This window comes from Triticum aestivum, chromosome 6B, assembly GCF_018294505.1.
Source record: "Triticum aestivum cultivar Chinese Spring chromosome 6B, IWGSC CS RefSeq v2.1, whole genome shotgun sequence".
NCBI classification, from domain to species: domain Eukaryota; kingdom Viridiplantae; phylum Streptophyta; class Magnoliopsida; order Poales; family Poaceae; genus Triticum; species Triticum aestivum.
The window spans coordinates 662,159,922-662,170,474 of record NC_057810.1 but is presented as its reverse complement, the minus strand read 5'-3'; the positions used below and the strand labels follow the sequence as shown (position 1 = coordinate 662,170,474).

The following is a 10,553-nucleotide window of genomic DNA, read 5'->3' as shown; positions in this document are numbered from 1 at the left end:
TCATTTTAAAGTGTTTGAGCTCACAGTCAATCGGCATATCACACTAATCGGTGACGATGAGGACGATGTCCACTTTTTTTTTTGACAATAAGGACGATGTCCACGTACTGCAAGGCAGGAGGCCCAACCTACTTTCCAATATTATTGCGTCAGCAGACGCGTCTTCATTTTTCAACTTTTTTTTTTCAGAATGCATTTTATATGTAGCAAAGACGCGTCTGCACTCGAGAGTGGCACCTTCACATTTTTTTTTTTGAGAAAGCCTTCACATTTTTTGTGAGGGGCACCTTCACATTCCCGGCAAGGTTAGGTTGACGCTAATCGGTTTTCTTTTCTTTTCGAGACCGCGCGAGGACTCGATTAGGTCCGCCGCGCGAGGGCTCGTTGGCCCGGCCCGCCTGCTGTCGCCTAGCGGCCCGGGCGCGGCCGGCGCGTACCCATTTACGGAAACTTGAGGCCCTGGCGGCCCATTCCGGCCCGCTCGCCGCTCTAGCTTTGCGGGAAGGAGAAGGCATCGTCATCCTCCATCATATTCCCCAATCCGAGATGGGTTAAGACCCTCGCCACCAACCCCTCCCCGTCTCCGCCCTCCCCACCGCACCGCGCGAAGCCCACTCCTCGCCGCCGCCCGCCCGCAGGCCCGATCGCCGCCGCGCGCAGCCGACTGGCCCAGCGGCACTCCTCGCGCCGCCCGGTCGCCGGATTCCGCCGTCCTTCGCGCGCCGCGCGAGCTGCCTTGCACAGTGAGTAGTAGACAAGCTAGGGTTGACACTCCTCCTTTATCCCCACCCGCGCTTACTCCTCCTCCTCGCCCTCACAGTCGCCTTTTTCCTGCTCCCTGTGCCAGTCCTCTCCCCGCCGCCAGCTCCGCCAGGTCACCCGGCGTCGCCTCCCCCTTCCCTGCCGCTGCTCCTCACGCCGTCGGCGCTCAGTTCGCCGGGGTCGCGCCAGGGGAGTACCGGCTGTCTGTCCGTCGATCTACCCTCCGCGGCGCCACTCGAGGGCTGCGGTAACGATCTCAACCCTCAATCGTATCTCCCGTGCGACTTGTTTGTGCGGATCGGGCGATTTGTTTGTCAAATCGGCGGTGGCTTTTGTGTTCATACGCCCTCGGTTGACCGGATCTGCGAGAATTCTCAAATTTAGGTGTTCTGCTGTCAATGTAGTACGGTCCATGTAGTTGATTCCCGGTAATCTTGCAATATCATGTGGCACGGTGCCAGTGTGGAGTTGATAAGAGGGTGAAATACTACTCTCTGTCGCTGTGCCTGTTATTGGGTCGATTTTTTAGACAGATTGATCGTTGTCGGTTTCATGTGTACTGTTTATGCATTGCTGTTCAGGGTTTAAGTGCCAGTGATGCCTATTTGGATTCATGCTCCTATGAGGCTCACACGAACGTGATTGCTGATTACCATCATTTCACAGTTTTCACTGGTTTGCTGCTCCTTGCCTTGCTCACTTGACCCATATGCACACAATTGTCTGTCTTCGCTACGTCATAGGTCATATTACCCTAGGCGTATTTATCGTCCCTTAACATCCCTATCTTCCATTGCAAGAGGCATCATGTTCTAGGCCTCAGCCGGATCCCATTGTCATTATTTCTATATTAACCCGTGCTTCAAGTAATTAAACTTTATAATGATATCTGTTTTCACTTGTTAACATTTGTAGAGTTTTATTGGTTCATCCTGATCACACTTATCTTTTGAGGACAACATATTTTCTTTAGGCAAAAATTCCGGATACATGTGAATATGATATATTCATTTTAGTAGCTTATTGGTTTCATTATGTTTGAAGATGGTGCTCTTTCGTGTGTGCAAATGGTGACACACTAATGCGTTTTTCGTATTACTGTTGCAGGACAACTATCATTGATAATATTAACCGAGAGACTAGTTTGAAGCTTTGGATTCTCTGTTGAAGCGTGCACACAAATCCTTTGTTAGAACATAGATAGCAGGAGGGCATTGAAATGTGGCAGCTTGCCTCCATCCTTTGTTACTTCTGAATACTGAAGAGCTTAGCTTATCATATTCTTCAAAATTCAAGGTCATACTGCTATGCAATCTGGGATGGAACAAACAACAGGGGTAAGTGGTCATGAACATGTAATTGATATTCCAAGGGATAGCGGTCCTTCGGCCTCGGCATCGCACAGTGTTGGTAGAGAGAACCATGAAGAGTTGAATCCTGTGGATAGACCTACAACAAGAGCTGCAACGTCTGCCTTGCAGCCACCAGCAGCAATAGGTCCTCCTCATGCAGACAGTGCTTCAGGCACTAGGAGACGTGATAACTATGGTCGGCGACATAGGAGCCCTTTGAACTCTGGACTATGGATTTCGGTTGAAGTTATCGTTAACGTTAGCCAAATTGTTGCTGCCATTGTTGTGCTATCCCTGTCAAGGAAGGAACATCCACAAGCTCCATTGTTTGAGTGGGTCATAGGTTACACAGTCGGTTGTTTTGCCACTTTGCCACATCTTTATTGGCGCTATATACACCGTAATATCGTGAACGGTGAGAATGAGCCAGCACACTCACTTCAGGGCTCCTCGCAGAACAACTCGACTGAGCCCACTCCTGCAAGTGTATCAGAACGACGAAGGAATGCTGCACGAAATGCAGTTCTGGCTAACCCAAGGTACATTGTTGTCTTTTTGCATGAATAGTCCTCAATATGTTGTTGGTTTTATATGAAATGGTCATAGCTGGCATGTGAAATTCACTCTGTTACAGCTCACAAATGCATTTCTGTATCATAGGGAACTTCTGTTGAATTATTATATGGTTGAAACTGGCTAGCTTTGCTGTTTTTGCTATTTGACCAGGAAAATATTACTAGATGCTGCTCTCAGCTAGGCTACGGTATATGGGAGCTAGTTTATGCCTGTCCTCCACGCATCTACTTACGATGAATACTCATGATGAATATACTACAAAGTCCATAGTTCTGTTCTGTTATGGATGGGTCATAACATGAACCAAATTATAAGTGATGACGGATGCCCCTTGTTTGCAGGATTAATGCACTTTTTGATCACTTCAAGATGGCCTTGGATTGTTTCTTTGCCGTGTGGTTTGTTGTAGGAAATGTGTGGATATTTGGTGGGCGTTCTTCGGCTGTTGATGCTCCAAACTTGTACAGGTAAGTACATATATTGTTTCTTTGGATCTGATGTTCTGTTTCTTTACCCTGCTACTCATGTTGTCCCCTACCAGGTTATGCATCGTGTTCCTCACCTTCAGCTGTATTGGGTATGCCATGCCTTTCATCCTCTGCGCAATGATATGCTGTTGTCTCCCCTGCATTATATCTGTCATGGGCTTCAGAGAAGACACAAACAATACAAGAGGGGCCACTTCAGAATCCATCAATACTTTGCCGACTTATAAATTCAAAACCAAGAAACGCCGCCATGGTTCAGGTAACGAAGCCGAAGGCCAAGAGGGAGGTATAGTGGCTGCAGGGACTGACAAGGAGCGATCGCTTTCTGCTGAAGATGCTGTATGTTGACCTGTTTCCTTTGTGTGTCTTTTGTACCTGCTTATTGCTGCAAAATGGAAGTGCCATGTTGCAAGCACTTACCGACTTGCCTTTTTTGGTGCTTCCAGGTTTGCTGCATCTGCCTTGCCAAGTATGCACACAACGAAGAGCTTCGTGAACTTCCCTGCACACACTGTTTCCACAAGGAATGCGTGGACAAATGGCTAAAGATAAATGCACTCTGCCCTCTGTGCAAAGCCGAGATAGCAAGCTCATCTGGCACGTCTGATACTCGCCACATTGACCATACAGTACCGACGCAGGAGATCGAAATGCATTAGATTGATCTGCCTTCCATCTTCCAGAGGTGATACATAAGCATATAGTTGCTCGCGGTGCCGGTCTGCATGTATAAAGTTGATGCTTTTGATCTATGGATTGTAGCGATGGTGTCCCAAGGTTTTTTTTTGTGTCCTTTTTTTTATCTTGGAGAAGTTACAGCTCTTCTCGCTGTCAACACTCTTGACAATGCAAATGCAGTATTGTTTCTATTTGGCGTTCCGCTGAACTTGGAGAAATGCTGGCCCAGGCCCAGGTATATATATGTTGCCTTTTCACTGTGGTACGGCCTATGTCTATCATTTTTCTTTTCAGAGATAAAAATTTACTCCCTCCGTTCCTTGATGTAAGGTGTATAGATGTTTGAGAAAAAGTCCAAAATATAAGGTGTATTCCGCTGCACCACTCGCCTAGATAATGTTTTTAGGGATTTGATTACATTTTCTTATATTAGGCAAGCTCCTCTATTTTCTTATCTCAATTAGTTAGGTGTAATCTCGCCCAAAACTCATGAAATTTTTCCTCCATGAGCGTTTTTTAATTTTCGTGCCAAAAACTATACACCTTATATTTAGGAATGGAGGGAGTATTATATTGGGAGGATAATGATGCCATTGGGCTTCCCATTCGACTCCGGTGCCATGGGCGTGCGTGATTGCTGGGTTGGCAAACGCACGTAACCTTTGGACATCTTGCATGCTGGTGTAACGGCGGCGTAGGATGGTCTATCAGAAATTAGGACCAGAGATCATGTTGAGCAGAGTAGATAGCTGGCTAACATGTTTCGAGCCATGCATGGATATGAGGCTGTTTTTCCCGAGCCAGGCTGGGTTGAGATGTGTATACAATGCAGCTACTGTTCACTACTGGAATCAAACACGCCCCTAAATCCAAACCATGCATACGCATGTTCTACTACAGGAAATACTGTCATTGTCTGATTGTTCAGCTGTGTGCCGAGTGTGAATTCACGGGTATGACTACAGGAAATACTGTCATTGCCTGATTGTTCAGCTGTGTGCCGAGTGTGAATTCACGGGTACTCAGCATACGGAGAGTAAGCCGAGTGTCTGGTAAAACCACTCGTCAACAACCCAATACTCCGCAATGTGCCATTAAAAAAGAACTTGTAATGTGGCATCTTTTTTTTTTGAAGGGTTGTAATGTGGCATCTTTGTCGAGTGTTTGGTTAAAAACAGTCGGCACAGGAAGTAAAAGACACTTGGCTTACACGGGTGGCTCGAAAAAGTTCAGGCCACGTGCCCCACTTGCTTACACTTGATGCAGAATTGGTAATCCCATTAAAAAAAACACTCGGCTTACTTATTTACATTTTCTTTTTCATAATGCAGTTACAGGTATAAGCCGAGTACCCGATATATAACACTCGTCTTACCCTTTTGAATTTATATTTTCTTTTGCATTTTTGTTTATTATAAATCCATTTCTTAATGCACAAAGTATTTTTTTAACTATTACCCCTATTTTTGTTTTACTAGCAAAAGAGCCCGTGCGTTGCAACGGGAGAGAAAACATAACACGCACTCTTAACCCAACAATCATCACCCAAGACCACAATAGGTCCATCTCCTTTATTTTTTGCGAGGCATCATATTTGTATTGCCGCTTATCCTCCTTCTCACCCTCGCCATCGATGGCCTCGGTGTTCACACAAAATAAAAAAACGTATTTGAATATGTTTAATCCTAAGGCGTCTCTCTCTTCCTCTCTCCTCCCTCTCCCTTCATCCCTCTCTCTCTCTCTCTCTCGTTTTCTCTCACTCTCGCGATGAGAAATCTGTTGTTTTCCCCTGTGAAATTTTTCAGAGGTATGCATGTGTAGTTATCGATGTTTTATTTTCCCTATATGTTATAGTGGGGTGTTTATTTGCAATCCGGGTCGCCGCCGGTACGAAAGGAAAACGGATCTTACGCTATAAATTATAAGTTTGCTCCCAATACGATATTTAAAAAATATTTAACAGGTAAAATTAACATCATATTTAGATTCCACGTATTTTTCTAATAAAATTTCATATATAATATATTAAAATCGAAGTTACGGTTTAAAAGATACGGATAATTTAGAAAATCATTTATTTGACTTAAATATATTCCAAAATAATATTTAAAAATACTTAACAGGTGAAAATAATCTAATATTCATATTTTACATATTTTTCTAATCAAATTTCATATATAACATGTTCAAATCGGAATTACGGTTTAAAAGATATGGATGATTTAAAAAAACATTGTTTGACTTAAATATGATCCGCGGATGAATTACCTAAAACATCAGGGGGGTTTTCAAAAAATGTAAAATAACGGTTCGGATGTGACTTAAATTCAGACTGTGGGTTGATTTCAACAAAACATAGGGACTTTTGTGTAAAATATGAAAAACGATTCATTTTAAATTAAAACAGGACTGCGGGTTGAATTCTCTGAAATAGAGAGACTTTTCTGAAAAATGCCATGACGGACGAAAGAAATTCAATTTGCTTTATTATTAGGTAAAGATTGTATTCTTCCCCCTCTCTTTCTCACTAATTCTCTCGTTTCGTATTTCCCGTCACTTTTTTTCCCGTTCTTTGTTTCCCGTCCTCTCTCTCTCCCACCACTTTCCCACATCAAAATGGTGTATTGGCCTTTTACTCTTTAGAGCATTACTAGTAGTATCCCTAAACCCTCAAATCCTCAAAAATAACAGCTTTTTTTTGGGTTGTAACAAAAAAAACACAAAGACTAGAACCCTAAATCCTCAAACACTCAAAAAAAGTAAGGGTCCAACCCTCAAACCCAATTTCAATCTGTAGAAGTGAGGGTTGAAGAGGGGCGCTCGACCCCAACCCGCACTCCCTTCCCCCGCCGCGCGGGAGGGAAGTTTCCCGTCCCCAACCTTCCGCCTCCTCCCTCCCAAGCCGCTGGTCGTCGCCCGCCACCAATCCGGCCGGCCCCCGCCTCCCCTCGACGCACGCCGGGCCGTCCCGCCCCTGCGCCACACTCCCCGCCGCCGGATCCGCCGTTCCCCGCCGCCTCCCGCCCCGGCCCCCGGCCACCCCGCCCCGCGCCCCGCGCCCTGGCCTCCCGCCCTACCGCCTCTCGCCCCGCCTCCTCTCTTCCACCTCCCCCAGCCGCCGCGCCCCGCCCCGCCCACCGGATCCGCCGTTGTTCCCCGCCCCCGCCCCCAGTCGCCTCCCGCCCCCCAGTCGCCTCCCACCCCCAGCCGCCTACCGCCCCCCAGCGGCCAGAGGCAGGCCGGCCTCAGGCCTCCTCGAGCCACCGCCCCGAGCTTCCCGAAGATATGCTTCATTTTTTTTTCTGATTCATTGTTGGCACTCACAATTTATTGTTTGTTGTATTGTGTAGATGGAGGTGAACAACAATGACATGGACTCGTTGTCCGATTCGTCGGGTTGGTCGTCATCCGACGATTCGGACATCGACGAGTTGTTGCAAGATGACGACGTCGAGATGATGAGTCTCCTCATCGACGTGCAATCATTTGAAAACCGCGTGAAGCTGATGGATCAGAGGAGAGGGTCGAAGATGGGCCGAGTCACCATCTACTGGAACCGCGCTCTCGGACACGAGCATTTGATGGAAGACTACTTCACGGAGGTACCTACATACCCTCCTTGTCTCTTCCGCAGAAGGTACAGAATGCGGCGTAGTTTGTTTGTGAAGATTGTCACCGATTGTGAGGCCGCCTCCTATTACTTTAAACGTCGTAGATCCGCCGCCGGTATCATGGGGTTTAGTGCATATCAAAAGATATCGGCGGCAATGCGGGTACTCGCTTATGGCATACCCGCGGATTATACTAACGAGTATCTTCGCATTAGGCAAGATACAACCACGGAGTCAGCCCGTCGGTTTGCCAAGTTGGTCATCCGGTTGTACGGTGAGCAGTATCTTCGGGCACCAAACGAGGAAGATACAAAGAGATTAATGGAAATGAATGAAAAAGGGGGATGGCCGGGGATGCTAGGTAGTCTTGATTTCATGCATTGGAGGTGAAAAAATTGCCCAAAGGCATGGCACGGAATGTATTGCGGTAAAAGCCGTGATGCTACCATTGTGCTTGAGGCCGTAGCATCTCAGGAAACATGGATTTGGCATGCATTCTTTGGGTTGCCGGGAACACTCAATGATATCAATATCCTCAACAGATCTCCTTTGTTCAAAAGATTAATTTCTGGGGATGCTCCAGCTTGCAACTACAAAATCATGGACAATGAGTACTCAATGGGATACTATCTCACCGATGGCATCTATCCTGAATGGGAAACTCTTGTGAAGTCCATCAAGGAGAAAAATGGGGTGCCCTTAACAAGAAAAGAGGCTCATTTCACCAAGGCACAAGAGGCAGCCCGCAAGGATATTGAGAGAGCTTTCGGTGTTTTGCAAGCAAGATTTGCCATAGTTCGTGGTCCAGCTCGATTTTGGGACAAAAAAACCTTGATGAACATCATGAAATGTTGTGTGATTCTACACAACATGATCCTAGAGGATGAGAGAGGGTTAAACCTCCCTTGTTTCTATGACAATGTTGGTACCCGTGTGCAACCGAAAAGAAACCTTTCTCGCATACACGCTTTTCTTCAAGCACATTGTCAGATTGAGGATGCAACCACTCATGATCGGCTCCGGGATGATCTAGTAGAGCACCACTGGCAGTTGGATGGGCGGCGCATTGGCCCATGATGTATCTTTGTTTTACTTTTCTATGTCCTATTTGATTCGAACAATTAGTGTAATTTGTTCAAACATTGTTGTAATAATTTGAATGATTATTGTTTTATTCGATGTTGTAATAATAACTAGAATGATTATTGTTTTATGTCAAATGTGATAGAATTTGTGATATGTCATATGATGAAATGTGATGAAATGTGTGATATATGAAATGACAGTTTTAAAGGTTGGGGTTGAGGCAAAGACTAGAACCCTCAAATCCAACCCTTAAAGCAGTTTAAGGGTTGGGTTTGAGGGTTCTAGTCTTTGCCCCTGTTTTTCAACCCTTAAAAGTGTCAAAAACTGGCACTTCTCAACCCTTAAAACTGCTATAAGGGTTTGAGGGTTTGAGGGTTCTACTAGTAATGCTCTTACACCATCCTTGTATACCCATGTTAGGAGCCCATGCAAAAGGAGAAGTGGTTTCAGCCCTTTATCACATGATTTCGTTTGTTTCCATTTTCATTGGGCCCCGCAACGTCTACCATGGCCCTGACATTGTTGAATCACTCAGCATCCAGATGATACAGATCTAGCCGGATGTTGACGACAATGTCCGCGATTGCCATAAGGTTCTGGAACGGTTGTGGGAGAAACCAACACATCATCCTACTCCCCTTCAAGGATGGAGGTGTGGAGCCGCCGCCTCCTAACCCTAAGCCGCCGCCGCCCCAACTACTGTCGCCGCCTCGGTCCCCCTCCTCTTTCCCGTCCGGCGGCCTCGTCGGCGGCAAGAGGAGTGGGGACCCATCCGTCTTGTTTTATTTTTCTTAGGTTTTTGTTTCTCCGGCGGCATCGACGAGATGGTGGCGACGATGGCGTGTTGGAATAAAGTCTCTCCGGTCTCTCCCTACCTCGACGACGTCCGATCCGACGTCGGCGAAGGGCCTGTGAGAGTTTGTGTCCCCAGATCGGTTGGTTCCCTTCAGATCTTGGCAGTTTGTGTGTCTTTCAAGGAGTACTTTTGGCTGGCGTTTGGTGTGGCGACCACGACATCTTCTTCTGTGTTGGTCTGTGGCTTAACCCGGTTTCTCCAACCCTCTGATCTGGTGGTGGTGGATTGCAAGCTTGTTCTGCTTGGGGTGATGCTCCAGCCGATGCTGCTTCAACGACTTTTAGATCTCGTCTCAAGGGGCGAGTGGCTATTGCGGTCTTCAAAGCCTTGTATGGCGAGGGCATTTGCAGGTTTTGCTTTTCTTTGCTGTTGGTTCAGTGCAATTTTCAATCACCGGCGGGCAGCGTACAATCAGAGGAAGAAGAAGACTAGTATGCTTTTTATTGTAATTTTATTTTTTATTGGTCGTTCTACGTCGAGTTGTCTATCCTTTGTTCTGGCCTTTGTTTTCCTCGATGATCATCAGATTTAAGATGCCCTTTGGGTGTCTTTATTCAAAAAAAGGATGGAGGTGTGGATATCATGCACTCGTGCTACCAAAGGAGTGATGTCGGCGGTGGCCACACGATGCGACCTCCACCTCTGCTCCATGATGATGGTGGTTGCCCATTTGTTGGCTAGAGCGGCATGATCACTCTGCAAATAGAGTCGTGTCTATGCGAGGGCTTTACGCTGGGCCTCCAGGGGCTTTGCCTTTGGGTCGTCGCCGACGATCGACGTGTGAAGGACTCCGAGCTCTGTTGTTGTGGTTTCCTCCTCCACAGGGTTGGTTGCATTCTCACCACCGGGGTTGTAGACGGAAGATGCTTGGAGTGTCAATGTCTGGTTGACCACTAGGACCTCCTTCAGCGCTGCTACTAAAAAGCGGTGTTGGGAAACGTAGTAGAAAAATAATTTTTTCAGCAAATAAAACCACAGATCACTAGGAAGATGCTAAGAGTTTGATCTTTACCAATGAACGAAGCAGAGAGAAGAGGTTGGTGAAGATAGTTGCAGATTCCCACAGCTAGGTTATACCTCCTAGTCGCAAGAACTATCCCGATCTAGGATCAAAGTTACGACCCCTCTGTCGGTATCCACGCGT

The 10,553-nt window shown here is 46.5% G+C and overlaps 1 pseudogene; it reads left to right on the top strand.

Moving 5' to 3' along the window:
* The first annotated feature begins 535 nt into the window (after positions 1–535).
* LOC123138823 (E3 ubiquitin-protein ligase At4g11680-like) lies at positions 536–10,352 on the top strand (annotated as a pseudogene).
* Positions 10,353–10,553: the final 201 nt, after the last annotated feature.